General features: G+C 46.9%; 1 protein-coding gene and 1 pseudogene across 1 annotated transcript in view; both read left to right on the top strand.

The window, feature by feature from the left end:
* Nucleotides 1-11,941, top strand: part of LOC149462691 (putative nucleotidyltransferase MAB21L1) — a 59,454-nt pseudogene extending 47,513 nt beyond the window's left edge.
* RTN1 (reticulon 1) overlaps nt 1-13,501 on the top strand; it is a 315,431-nt gene that overhangs the window by 232,761 nt on the left and 69,169 nt on the right. The gene's annotated exons all lie outside the window — the stretch shown is intronic.

The raw sequence follows: 13,501 nt of genomic DNA, 5'->3' as shown, positions 1-13,501 counted from the left end.
GGGACGACCAGCGGTCAGCGTTCCAGGGACGATCAGCAGACAGCTTCCATGGACGCGCAACCACGGACAGTGTGCAGGGCCCCTCAGCAGCAGCTGGCTGGCAGGGTCTGAGCTGTGGGGTCTGACCCTCCGCTGAGCTCCTTCCTCCGCCCACACTCAGAGCTGGGACCAGGGGAAAGCGAGAGAAGAAGTGATGGAGAGGAAGGAGCCAGGAGGAGGTGAGCAGTGTTGGGTTCTCTGGGCTCTCCCTTCTGTCGTCCATGCAGCACATGAGACAAGATCACTGATAGATCGTATGGGACTGCACACACACTATGATTACCACACTCTGCCCACACTTCCTGCTGCCCGGAGATGAGCAGCCCTTGGAGGAGGTAGGGGGTGGTAATTATACGGTGTGTGTGGACAGTCCTATACGATCTATCAGTGATCCTGCCTCATGTGCTGCATGGATGACAGGAGGGAGAGCCCAGAGAACGCAACACAGCTCACCTCCTCCTGGCTATTTCCTCTCCACTTTTTCTAGGAAGTGTAATGGGGATTTTTTGGGGGGGGGGGGTGGGGAGGTGGAGGTGGTATTTGCTAGGAGGGGAAAGAAAAAGAGAGAGAGAGAAATCCATAAATAAATAAAAATCCTATATACATACACACACCATTAAACTCTCGCTCTCTCATTGGGGGAGGGGGGGACACAATTTTTGTGTTGCCTAGGGCAGCACAAAACCTAAATACACCACTGATACTATCTTGCCACTGCTCACCGTGTAGTTTGGGCAGTCAAGCGGCTCCACTTCACTGTCTTTTCCCTCATACATTCTACATTTGTTGCATAGTTACATCGTTATTCTGGTTGAAAACAAGACACAAATCCATCTAGTTCAACCAGTAAAAAGGGGTAAAAAAAATTATACAAAATTATATGCACTATCCCAGTGATGGCGAACCTTTTTGAGCCCGAGTGCCCAAACTGCAACCCAAAACCAACTTATTTCTTTCAAAGTGCCAACACTGCAATGAAACCTGAATATCGAGCTTTTGGTTTAGAAAACACAACTCGTACAGTAGTGCAAACTAATTAACAGTACAGGGATGACCAGAGACTGCGGACACAGTACAGGGATGACCAGAGACTGCGAACACAGTACAGGGATGACCAGAGACTGCGGACACAGTACAGGGATGACCAGAGACTGCGGACACAGTACAGGGATGACCAGAGACTGCGGACACAGTACAGGGATGACCAGAGACTGCGGACACAGTACAGGGATGACCAGAGACTGCGGACACAGTACAGGGATGACCAGAGACTGCGGACACAGTACAGGGATGACCAGAGACTGCGGACACAGTACAGGGATGACCAGAGACTGCGGACACAGTACAGGGATGACCAGAGACTGCGGACACAGTACAGGGATGACCAGAGACTGCGGACACAGTACAGGGATGACCAGAGACTGCGGACAGTACAGGGATGACCAGAGACTGCGGACACAGTACAGGGATGACCAGAGACTGCGGACACAGTACAGGGATGACCAGAGACTGCGGACACAGTACAGGGATGACCAGAGAATGCGGACACAGTACAGGGATGACCAGAGAATGCGGACACAGTACAGGAGATGACCAGAGAATGCGGACACAGTACAGGAGATGACCAGAGACTGCGGACAGTACAGGGATGACCAGAGACTGCGGACACAGTACAGGAGATGACCAGAGACTGCGGACACAGTACAGGGATGACCAGAGACTGCGGACAGTACAGGAGATGACCAGAGACTGCGGACAGTACAGGAGATGACCAGAGACTGCGGACACAGTACAGGAGATGACCAGAGACTGCGGACACAGTACAGGAGATGACCAGAGACTGCGGACACAGTACAGGAGATGACCAGAGTGTCAGGGCTCCCAGGTATGACCAGAGATGTGTGACTGACGCAGGGAAACGCAGACTTCAGATATGGGATAAACAATATAATTTATTAACACTAACAATACAAACATAAACGCAGTGCAATACTAAACATAATACAGTGCAAACAAACCAAACCAACCACCCACAGATAACAGTACATACAAGCAAGCGTCGTCAGGCAGGCCGGGTCAATATCAATTGGGCAGGTAGGTACAGGGGGAGCAAGCGGAGAATGGTCGGGGTCACAGGCCAGGTTCAGCAGGTAGCAAGCAGCGTAGTACAGAGGGTCAAGCAGAGGGATGGTCAGGGTCACAAGCCAGGGATCAGAACAGGTAGCAAGCAGCGTAGTACAGAGGGTCAGCAAAGGAACAGAAACAGGATGCAGGACAGATACAGGGCCCAGGACAAACACACACCAAGGCAGAGTCTGTGGGTCTGGCCATCCCTTAAATACCCCAGCATAATCAGTTCCAGGTGTTAGCTGGCTGCAAAGTTGAGTCTCTGATTGCTGGGAGCACCCGCTGGCCAGCCCTGGTACTGCAGATCAAAAGGCAGGTGAGTCCCACCATTGCTGGCCAGTCCATTCCTGACACAGAGACTGCGAACAGTACAGGAGATGACCAGAGACTGCGGACAGTACAGGAGATGACCAGAGACTGCGGACAGTACAGGGATGACCAGAGACTGCGGACACAGTACAGGGATGACCAGAGACTGCGGACAGTACAGGGATGACCAGAGACTGCGGACACAGTACAGGAATGACCAGAGACTGCGGACACAGTACAGGAGATGACCAGAGACTGCGGACACAGTACAGGGATGACCAGTGACTGCGGACCAGTACAGGGATGACCAGAGACTGCGGACACAGTACAGGAGATGACCAGAGACTGCGGACACAGTACAGGAGATGACCAGAGACTGCGGACACAGTACAGGAGATGACCAGAGACTGCGGACACAGTACAGGAGATGACCAGAGACTGCGGACACAGTACAGGAGATGACCAGAGACTGCGGACACAGTACAGGAGATGACCAGAGACTGCGGACACAGTACAGGAGATGACCAGAGACTGCGGACACAGTACAGGAGATGACCAGAGACTGCGGACACAGTACAGGAGATGACCAGAGACTGCGGACACAGTACAGGAGATGACCAGAGACTGCGGACACAGTACAGGAGATGACCAGAGACTGCGGACACAGTACAGGAGATGACCAGAGACTGCGGACACAGTACAGGAGATGACCAGAGACTGCGGACAGTACAGGGGATGACCAGAGACTGTGGACAGTACAGGGGATGACCAGAGACTGCGGACAGCACAGGGATGACCAGAGACTGCGGACAGCACAGGGATGACCAGAGACTGCGGACAGTACAGAGATGACTGCTGACCTTTGGGGAGGGAGGGAGAGCAGGGAGCGGGTACCTTAATTTGACAGGTACCCGCTCTTACTTCCGCAGAGTTTTTTTTTTATCTTACCTGTTCCTTTATCCAGCCGCGCGCTGTCTTCCCGGCTTCTGTAGTGTGGGCGCTCGTCGGACAGCCGGATGCCCAGTGCGCATGCGCGAGAAGCGCTGCGCTTTGTGATTGGTCCGGCGGCTTCTGGGATCTGTCATGTGTCCCAGGTACCGCCTTACCATTCACAAAGGGCACTGCTTCTTGTGCATGCGCACTTGGGACCCGGCTGTCACGCACACTACAGCCGGGAAGACAGCGCGCCGCTGGATTCTCCTGGCGTGCCCACAGATAAGGCTCGGCGTGCCGGCTGTGGCACGCGTGCCACGGGTTCGCCATCACTGCACTATACCCACAGTTGATCCAGAGGAAAGCAAAAAAAAATCCAATAAAGCATGCTCCAGCAGGGGAAAAATTCCTTCCTGATTCCCCAAGAAGTAATCTGATATTCCCTAGATCAACTTTACCTATAGATATTAGTATCCTGTTATATTGTGTACCTTTAGAAAAGAATCCAGGCCTTTTTTTGAAACAGGCTACTGAGCTGGCCAGAACCAGCTCTTGAGGGAGTCTATTCCACATTTTCAGCACTCTTCCTGTGAAGAAGCCTTTCTATATATGGAGAGTAAATCTCTTTTCCTACAGACACAAAGAGTGCCCCCTTGTCCTCTGTGATGATCCTAAAGTGAATAACTCTACACCGAGTTCACTATATGGACCACCTATGTACTTACATATGTTGATCATATTCACCCTAGGCTCCTCTTCTCAAGAGAGGATAAATGCAGTTCCTCTAATCTTTCCTCATAGCTGAGCTCCTCCATGCCTCTTACCAGTTTGTTTGCCCTTCTCTGTACTTTCTCCAGTTCCCCAATGTTGTTTTTGTGAATTGGTGCCAAAAACTGACCTGCATATTCCAGATGAGATCTTACTAATGCTTTGTACCGGGGTAATATGATATCTCTCTTTCTGGAGTCTATACCTCTTTTAATACAAGAGAGGATTTTGTTCGCTTTGGAAACCGCAGCTTGACATTGCATGCCATTATTAAGCTTGTGATCTACCAGAACTCCAAGATCCTTCTCCACCATTGATTCCCTTGTTATACTCCCCCTAGTATGTATGATGCATGCATATTCTTAGCCCCCAAGTACATTTATCGACATTAAACCTCATTTGCCACATAGTTGCCCTATTAAACAGTGCATTGAGGTTGACTTGTAAGTTGGAGACATCCTGTAAGGATAAACAAAAATAAAGTGTGGTGCTCTGTCCCTTTAAATAGCAAACAGACAATCTACCCTATACGTAATAGAACTCAAGTGAATATTATAACAATAATATACACCATATGCTCTAAAAGTCCATAGAGTGAAGTACAAATAGAGAAGAGAAGGTGGGAGATGGAGATCCAAGGTCATATCACCCCCCTTGCTAAAATACAATTACAAACTATGTAGTAAATATAACTTTATTAATAAAATTCAAACCACTGTTGTAATAAAAAATTGAGTGCATAGTACATTCTTCTTAAAAAGCTTGTAAGATTGATAACAAGCACAATAGATATAGATTAGTGCAGAATGAGGCTTCAGATAGCCTGGATATCATAACTACCATAACTAGCATAATTGGTACAAGAGAATGCTTTGCTACTGTTCTCCATAACTGGCATAGTTATTAGAAGTAGATATTTGGCTTTTGTTCTCCAATGCGTTTCACAGAACGCAGCCCGCTTCTTCAGGGAGAAAAAGTATAAAAACTCCAAAATGACATCAAAGACTTTGCAGGAGGCCAGTGGAAAAGAGCACGAACATACAATCCAGGATCTCTCACTTAGGGAATATCGATGTCCACCAATTGAACACAGATGTACCAAGTATGCTAGTTTTAACATCCAGGCTATCTGAAGCCTCATTCTGCACTAATCTATATCAATTGTGCTTGTTATCAATCTTACAAGCTTTTTAAGAAGAATGTAATGTTTGTAATTGTATTTTTGTGGTATGGTGCCTTTAAAACCCCATTAGTTTTTTCAGTTAGGGATGGTATCTTCATAGAGTGAAGTAAGTGATCTCCCAAGTCCTTTTGTGACATCCAGTTCTTCATGAAAAATGCTCTTCCTTAGAGTGTTTAAGCGCATCCACAGACTAGTGATTCACACTTACAGTTGCAAGAAAAAGTATGTGAACCCCTTGGGATTACGTGGAGTTTTGCATGAATTGGGCATAAAATGTGCTCTGAACGTCATCTAAGTCACAACAATAGAAGAACACAGTCTGCTGAACATAATACTACACAAACATTAGATGTTCCCATGGTTTAATTCCACATAACATGTAAACATTCACAGTGCAGGGAGGAAAAAGTATGTGAACCTTTGGACTTAACTGGTTGACCCTCCTTTGGCAGCAATAACCTCAACCAAACGTTTCCTGTAGTTGCAGATCAGACCTGCACAACGATCTGGAGTAATTTTGGACCACTCCTCTTCACAAAACTGTTTCAGTGTAGCAATATTCTTGGAATGTCTGGTATGAATCGCTCTCTTAAGGTCATGCCACAGCATTTCAATCTGGTTAAGGTCAGGACTCTGACTGGGCCACTCCAGAAGGCGTATTCTGTGCTGTTGCAGCCATTGTTTTGTTGAATTACTTGTATGCTTTGGGTCATTGTCCTGTTGCATCCCCCATCCTCTGCGGAGCTTCAGTTGGCGGACAGATGGTCGTACATTTGCCTGCAAAATGTCTTGATAAACTCTGAAATTCATTTTCCCATCAATGACAACAATCCGTCCAGGCCCTGAGGCAGCAAAGCAGCCCCAAAACATGATGCTCCCTCCGCCATGTTTTACAGTGGGGATGAGGTTTTGATGTTGGTGTGCTGTGCCTTTTTTCTCTACACATAGTGTTGTGTGTTCTTCCCAAACAACTCAATCTTGGTTCCATCTGTCCACAGTATATTTTGCCAGTAGTGCTGTGGAACATCCAAGTGCTCTTTTGCAAACTTCAAACGTGCTGCAATATTCTTTTCGGGCAGCAATGGCTTCCTCCGTGGTGTCCTCCCATGTACTCCATTCTTGTTTAATGTTTTCCTTATTGTAGATGTGTCAACAAAAATGTTAGCATGTGCCAGAGATTTCTGTAGGTCTTTAGCTGACACTCTGGGATTCTTCTTTACCTCATGCAGCATTCTGCGCTGTGCTCTTGCAGTCATTTTTACAGGACGACCACGCCTAGGGAGAGTAGCAACAGTGCTAAACTTTCTCCATTTGTAGACAGTCTGTCTTACCGTGGACACATGAACATCAAGGCTTTTGGAGATACTTTTGTAACCCTTTCCAGCTTCATGCAAGTCAACAATTCTTGATCGTAGGTCTTCTGAGAGCTCTTTTCTGCGAGGCATGGTTCACATCAGACAGTGCTTCTTGAAACCAGTAAACCCAAAACAGATGTGTGTTTTTTAAGGGCAGGACAGCTGTCAGCAACACATCCAATATCATCACACTGATTGGAGTCAAGGTTGGCTCACTCCTGGCTCCAATTAGCTCTGGAAGAAGTCATTAAGCTAGGGCCTCACATACTTTTTCCTCCCTGCACTGTGAATGTTTACATGTTATGTGCAATTAAACCATGGCAACATCTAATGTTTGTGTAGTATTATGTTCAGCAGACTGTGTTCTTCTATTGTTGTGACTTAGATGACGTTCAGAGCACATTTTATGCCCAATTCATGCAAAACTCCACGTAATCCCAAGGGGTTCACATACTTTTTCTTGCAACTGTATATGTGCAATGATTGCTCACCTTACAGCTAAACCTACATACTATATAGGTCAAATGCGCTGTAATTAACAGTAGTTGCAAGTCAAATGACGTTTCTCCGGGATCAGCTCGGTGTCCCGGGGGCTGACTCTGGATACCGGTATCCAGCGGTGGATCGGGTGTTCCTGGGATAGAACAGAGAGGGTGTGGGCAGGAGGACCAGCATTTGGGGGCGCATGCATGGTTGCTATTTAAAGGGACTTTTAGTTGTGTGGGAGTACACTGCATTAGTGGTTGCAGCAGTCTGTCATTTCTTTATTTATTTACTTTTATTCTGTATAAGTTAGTGATTATTTCTATTTCTATTTTGATCTAGCAGCGCATGAGTTTTATATCTATTATCCTGTAAGGATGTTATTCCACTTGGTGTCCTCTGCAAGCACTAAATATAGTACATAGTTATATAGTTATTCTGGCTGAAAAAAGACAAAAGTCCATCCAGTTCAACCAGAAAAAAAAAAAAAAAAAGTTATAATCCTTTACCAACAGTTGATCCAGAGGAAGGAAAAAAACCCCAGCAAAGCATGATTCAGTTTGCTCCTGCTGGGAAACAAAAATTCTTCCTGATCCCCCGAGAGGCAATTGGATATTCCCTGGATCAACTTTACCTATAAATGTTAGTATCCAGTTATATTCTGTGTATCTAAGAAATAATCCAGGCCTTATTGAAGCAATCCACTGAGCTGGCCAGAACCAACTCTTGAGGGAGTCTATTCCACATTTTCACAGCTCTCATTGTGAAGAAACCTTTCCATGTTTGGAGATTAAATATCTTTTTCTCCAGACATAAAGCGTGCCCCCTTTACGTAAATAATATACTTTGCCGCTTTACTAAATAGTACTTTTAATCCCAGACCCCATATCATTTATAAAATATATTAAACAGTAAGGGTCCCAATACTGAACCTTAGGGTACACCACTGACAAGCCTAGACCATTCAGAGTATGAATCATTAACCACTACTCTCTGAATGCGATCTTTTAGCCAGTTTTCTATCCATTTACATACTGATTTTTCCAAGCCCGTAGACTTTACCTTACACATTAGCCATGTGTGGGGAACGGTGTCAAACGCTTTTGCAAAACCCAAGTATACCACGTCCACAGCTACTCCTTTGTCTAAGGTTTTGCTCACCTCCTCATAAAAAGAAATCAGATGTGTTTGACATCTGTGTTTGAATCCATGCTGTCTTTTGCTTAAATTTTTTTTTTAAGCAAGAACTCATCTATGTGGTCTTTTATTAAACTCTCCAGTATCTTCCCAACTATAGAAGTTAAACTAACAGGTCAGTAGTAACTTGGTAAAGACTTTGACCCTTTTCTTTTTAAATGTAGGCACCACATTGATCATTAAAGAGTCCCTAAATATTAGAAACCATGGCTTTGAAATGACAGGGCTCAATTCTTTTAGGACCCATGGGTGTAAGCCATCTGGTCCAAGTGCTTTATTCACCTTTATTCTGTCTAAATATTTCTGGACCATATCAATTTTGAGACATTGTGGATCATTTGGGGCTGTGTCAATATCATCCCCATTACGGACAAGAGCACCCCCATGCCCTTTTGTATACACAGATCTGAAGAAGGTATTTAATAAATTTGCCTTCTCTTTGTCCCCGGTCGCCCACTCTAGATTATTTTGCAAAGGGCCTACATGCTTAGACCTGACCTTTTTACTATTAATATATTTAAATTTTTTTGGGTTGTTTGTAGGACTTTTTGCAATCTGTCATTCATTTTGAATTTTTGTGTCCTGTTCCTTTTTACACATTCTGTGTAACATTTAAACGATTATAGCGTTCCTTCATTTTTATATTTTTTAAAAGCTCTTTTCTTATTATTTATGGCTTTTTTAACTTCGGACGTGAGCCACAGAGGTTCTATTTTTAGCCTTTTATAGTTATTGCCCATGGGAATATATTATTGCAGTTTGTTTACATACAGTCTTTTTGAAGAATTCCCATTTCTGTTCTGTGTTCTTCGATGACAATATTCCCTCCCAGTCTAAGTCTTGGAGAGCAGCCCTCATCCTTCGAAAATTTGCTCTCTTACAGTTAAGTGTTTTTATATTTCCAGTATGTGCTTGATGTTTACAGATAACATTAAATGAAATCATGTTATGGTCACTGCTACCCAGATGTTCTTTTATACGAACATTAATAATAAGCTCTGCATGGTTTGAGATTACCAGGTCCAGTCGAGCATCATTCTTAGTTGGGGCCTCTATGAACTGTACCATAACATTGTCTTGTAATAGGTGTATACATTTTTGCTTTTTAACTGTTCCAGAAGTGCAGTTACTCCAATTAATATCAGGGTAGTTAGAATCCCCCATTATTATCACTGACCCAGCCCTTGCAGCCCTTTCCATCTGTGCAGGAAGCCGAGTCTCCACCTCCTAACTGACCTGTAACAAACTCCAATGATTAACTTGAACTACGTAACTCCATAGACTGTGTAGAGTGTCCTCTGTCCCCGGGACCATGCTCGGACTACAGTCCCCCTTCCTCCCTCTGTCTCGTGTGGTGCCCAGTGTCGAACCAGGGGCCGGGAGCGTGTCCCCCCTTCCATGGCATCCTCCTAGGGGCCCCATCCGCCGTCCTGACTCCAGCCCGGGAGCCCCAGATCTTCTGCAGAAAGTTGGCTCCCTCCCCAGTAGCCGCCTTGGATCTGTCGGCTTACTGCGAGACTCCGGTGTACAACCCGGATCTCTGCCCCAACACAAACGCCGCCCAGGCCAAGCTGGTCTACCACCTGAACAAGTACTACAACGAGAAGTGCCAGGCCAGGAAGGTGACCATCGCCAAGACCACCCGGGAGGTGTGCAAGGTGGTGTCGGACGTGCTGAAGGAGGTGGAGGTGCAGAAGCCCCGCTTCATCAGCTCCCTCAACGAGGAAGACAATCGCTACGAGGGCCTGGAGGTCATCTCCCCGATGGAGTTTGAGGTGGTCCTCTACCTCAACCAGATGGGGGTCTTCAACTTTGTGGATGACGGCTCCCTGCCGGGCTGTGCGGTGCTGAAGCTGAGCGATGGTTGGAAGAGGAGCATGTCCCTGTGGGTGGAGTTAATCACCGCCTCCGGCTACCTGTCTGCCAGGAAAATCCGCTCCCAGACCCTGGTGGCCCAGGCTGTGGACAAGTGCAGCTACCGGGATGTGGTCAAGATGGTGGCCGACACCAAGGAGGTCAAGCTGAGGATCCGGGACCGCTACGTGGTGAAGATCACCCCGCCTTCAAGTGTACCAGCATCTGGCCCCACAGTGCTGTCCACTAGCCCTTACCCCACATCCCCTGGCCGGGCCCCAACCGGGTGGCCGAGGTCAAGGCAGAGGGCTTCAACCTGCTGTCCAAGGAGTGCCATACCCTGGCCGGCAAGCAGAGCTTGGCAGAGAGTGACGCCTGGGTGCTGCAGTTCGCCGAGTCCGAGAACCGGCTGCAGCTGGGCGGCTGTAGGAAGAAATGCCTGTCCTTGCTGAAAACCCTCCGGGACCGGCACCTGGAACTGCCCGGCCAGCCCCTCAACAACTACCACATGAAGACTCTGGTCTCCTACGAGTGCGAGAAGCACCCCAGGGAGTCAGACTGGGACGAGGCGTGCCTAGGCGACAGGCTCAATGGCATCCTGCTCCAACTCATCTCCTGCCTGCAGTGCCGGAGGTGCCCGCACTACTTCTTGCCCAACCTGGACCACTTCCAGGGCAAACCCCACTCCATCCTGGATTACGCCGCCAAGCAGACCTGAAGGCTGGCCCGGGAGATCCTCACCAACCCCAAGAGCCTGGAGAAGCTCTAAAACCTCCTATGGACACTGGGCACTTCATTCACCTGGACTCCCACCCTTCCATGCCCCCAAAAGCCTGGAGAAGACCGAAAAGTTCCCATGGACATTGGGCACTACATTCACCTGGAATACAAACCACCCCACCTAGGTGAAACCTTCATTCACCTGGATCCCCACCCTTCCATGCCCCAAGAGCCTGAACATGACCTAAAAGTTCCCATGGACACGTCATTCACCTGGAACATAAGCCACCCTACCCAGGTGATACCTTAATTTACCTGGAATACAATCCCCTCACCATTCCATGCCCCAAAAATCTAAAGAAGATCTAAAAGCTCCTATTGACACAATGCACTTCTTTCCCCTGGACTACAGGCCTACCAACCTGTCCATATTTCAAGAGCCTGGAGAAGATCTAAAAGCTCCCGTGGACAATGGACACTTCATGCACCTGGAATACAACCCCCCACCCTTCCATGCCCCAAGAGCCTGGAGAAACTCTAAAGCTTCCTTGGGCACTTTATTCACCTGGACTACAGACCTACCCACCTTCCCATGGCCCAAGAAACTCTAAAAGCACCCATGGGCATTTAATTCCCCTGGACTACAGACCTACCCACCCTCCCATGGCCCAAGAGCATAGAGAAGCTCTAAAACTTCCCATGGGCACTTCATCCCCCTGGACTACAGACCTTGCCACCCTCCCATGCCCCAAGAGCCTAGATAGGACCTAATAGCCTTCATGAACACTTCATTCTCATGGGTCAACTGACCTACCCTTCCAAGCCCCAAGAGCCTGGAGAAGCTCTAAAAGCTCCTATGGGCACTTCATTCCCTTGGACTACAGACCTACCCATCCTCCCATACCCCAAGAGCCTAGAAAAGACCTAAAGGCTCCCATAGACACTGGGCACTTCACTCCCCTGGACTACAGACCCCCCCCCCTCCCAAAAAAAAAAAAAAATAAAAATAAAAACTTGAACTACACACATCCATATGCAGTTCCACCCATAATGCTTCAGCCTCATCACACTGTCCATCAACCAGGTCCTCTTTCACACTCGCTTTGAGATCACTTCTCTCAGACAGACATTGCCACCTTTACATTTAATCTTGTCTATCCGAAAGAGAGCATATCCAGGAATATTAATATCCAAGTAATGTGAGAAAAGAAACCAAGATTCAGCAATACCAATTGATTGTTATTTATAATCATTGTTCTCTTTGTGCACCAAAGCTTCCAACTCACCTATTTTGCTTTGTTGACTTCTGCCATTGGTGAACAAACACTTTAATTCATTATCACATTTTGCTTTTGTGTTTTGCATATCTTTTTTAGTAGTGCAAACAGTACTATAATTTCCAATGGTTGTTTGTAACATGGAAACCTTCTTATCACCTGCCATAACCCTCCCCTCATCTATCCCCATTCCATCCTCCATTATTGTCTCACCCCTAACTGACCTGTCTGCCTCAGTGAATTCTAATTTTCCCTCCCCCCTCAAGCGTAGTTTAAATACTCCTCCATCTTTCTCATAAACCTCTCCCCAAGCACAGCAGACTCACTTCCAATTAGGTGCAAACCATCTTTAGCAGGTAGGTTGTACCCCAATGAAAAGTCAGCCCCGTGCTCTAGAAACCCAAATTCTTCCTTCTTACACCAGGTATTTAGCCGTGCATTCAGTTCTCTAATCTCCACCTGTCTTTCCTGTGTTGCACAATATCACCTTAGAGGTCCGTCCTTTCAACTTGCAGCCTAGTTCTTTAAATTGATTCTTAAGGAGCCTCCACCTTCTGTGTATTTTGTCATTGCTTCCAACATGGACCAAGACAGCTTGGTCATGCCCAGCCCTTCCCAGTAATTTATCAACCCAGTCCACCACATGTTGAACCCTGGCACCACAGAGACAGCAAACCATTTGTTTGAGGCCATCCTGGCAACCAATTATTCTATCAGTCCTTCTGATTTTGGAATCCCCTAGGCCCCTAGGCCTTCCTGCACTACCCTCACCACCCATACTTGATGGGCTGCTCTCCTGCCTGTTAGGGTTAGCAGTAAAATCCAGGGCTGCCACCTCTGCGTTTGCCACCTCCACATCTTCACTCAACTTGGTAAATTTGTTTTGGTGCTCAACCACAGGACTGGCCTTCCTTTTCTGATTGCCCCTAGCTACAGTAACCTCTAGTAATTCCCCCTAGCTACAGTAACCCATCTTCCTACCTGATAACCATAACTTACCCCTCCACATCAACCTCTTTAACCACCTGTTCAGTGAGCAGATGGCCGCTTTTAAGGTTGTCCTTTCTGCTCAGTGTTACAGCTTGCTCCTCCAGATCTCTAATGTGAGCTTCTAGAATGGCAATGTGCTGACATCTGGCACAGCAGTATGCATCCTGGAGCTGTTGCACCATTTTTGCATACGTATGACACATTATGACCTGAGCAAACCTTCAACCTTGCTAACACCCATTATCCCTGTTACGATATAATTATAG

The sequence above is a fragment of the Staurois parvus genome, unplaced genomic scaffold, assembly GCF_062004578.1.
Source record: "Staurois parvus isolate SC_StPar_1 unplaced genomic scaffold, SC_StPar_1.0 ptg000171l, whole genome shotgun sequence".
NCBI lineage: Eukaryota > Metazoa > Chordata > Amphibia > Anura > Ranidae > Staurois > Staurois parvus.
This window is presented reverse-complemented; position numbering and strand designations above follow the sequence as displayed.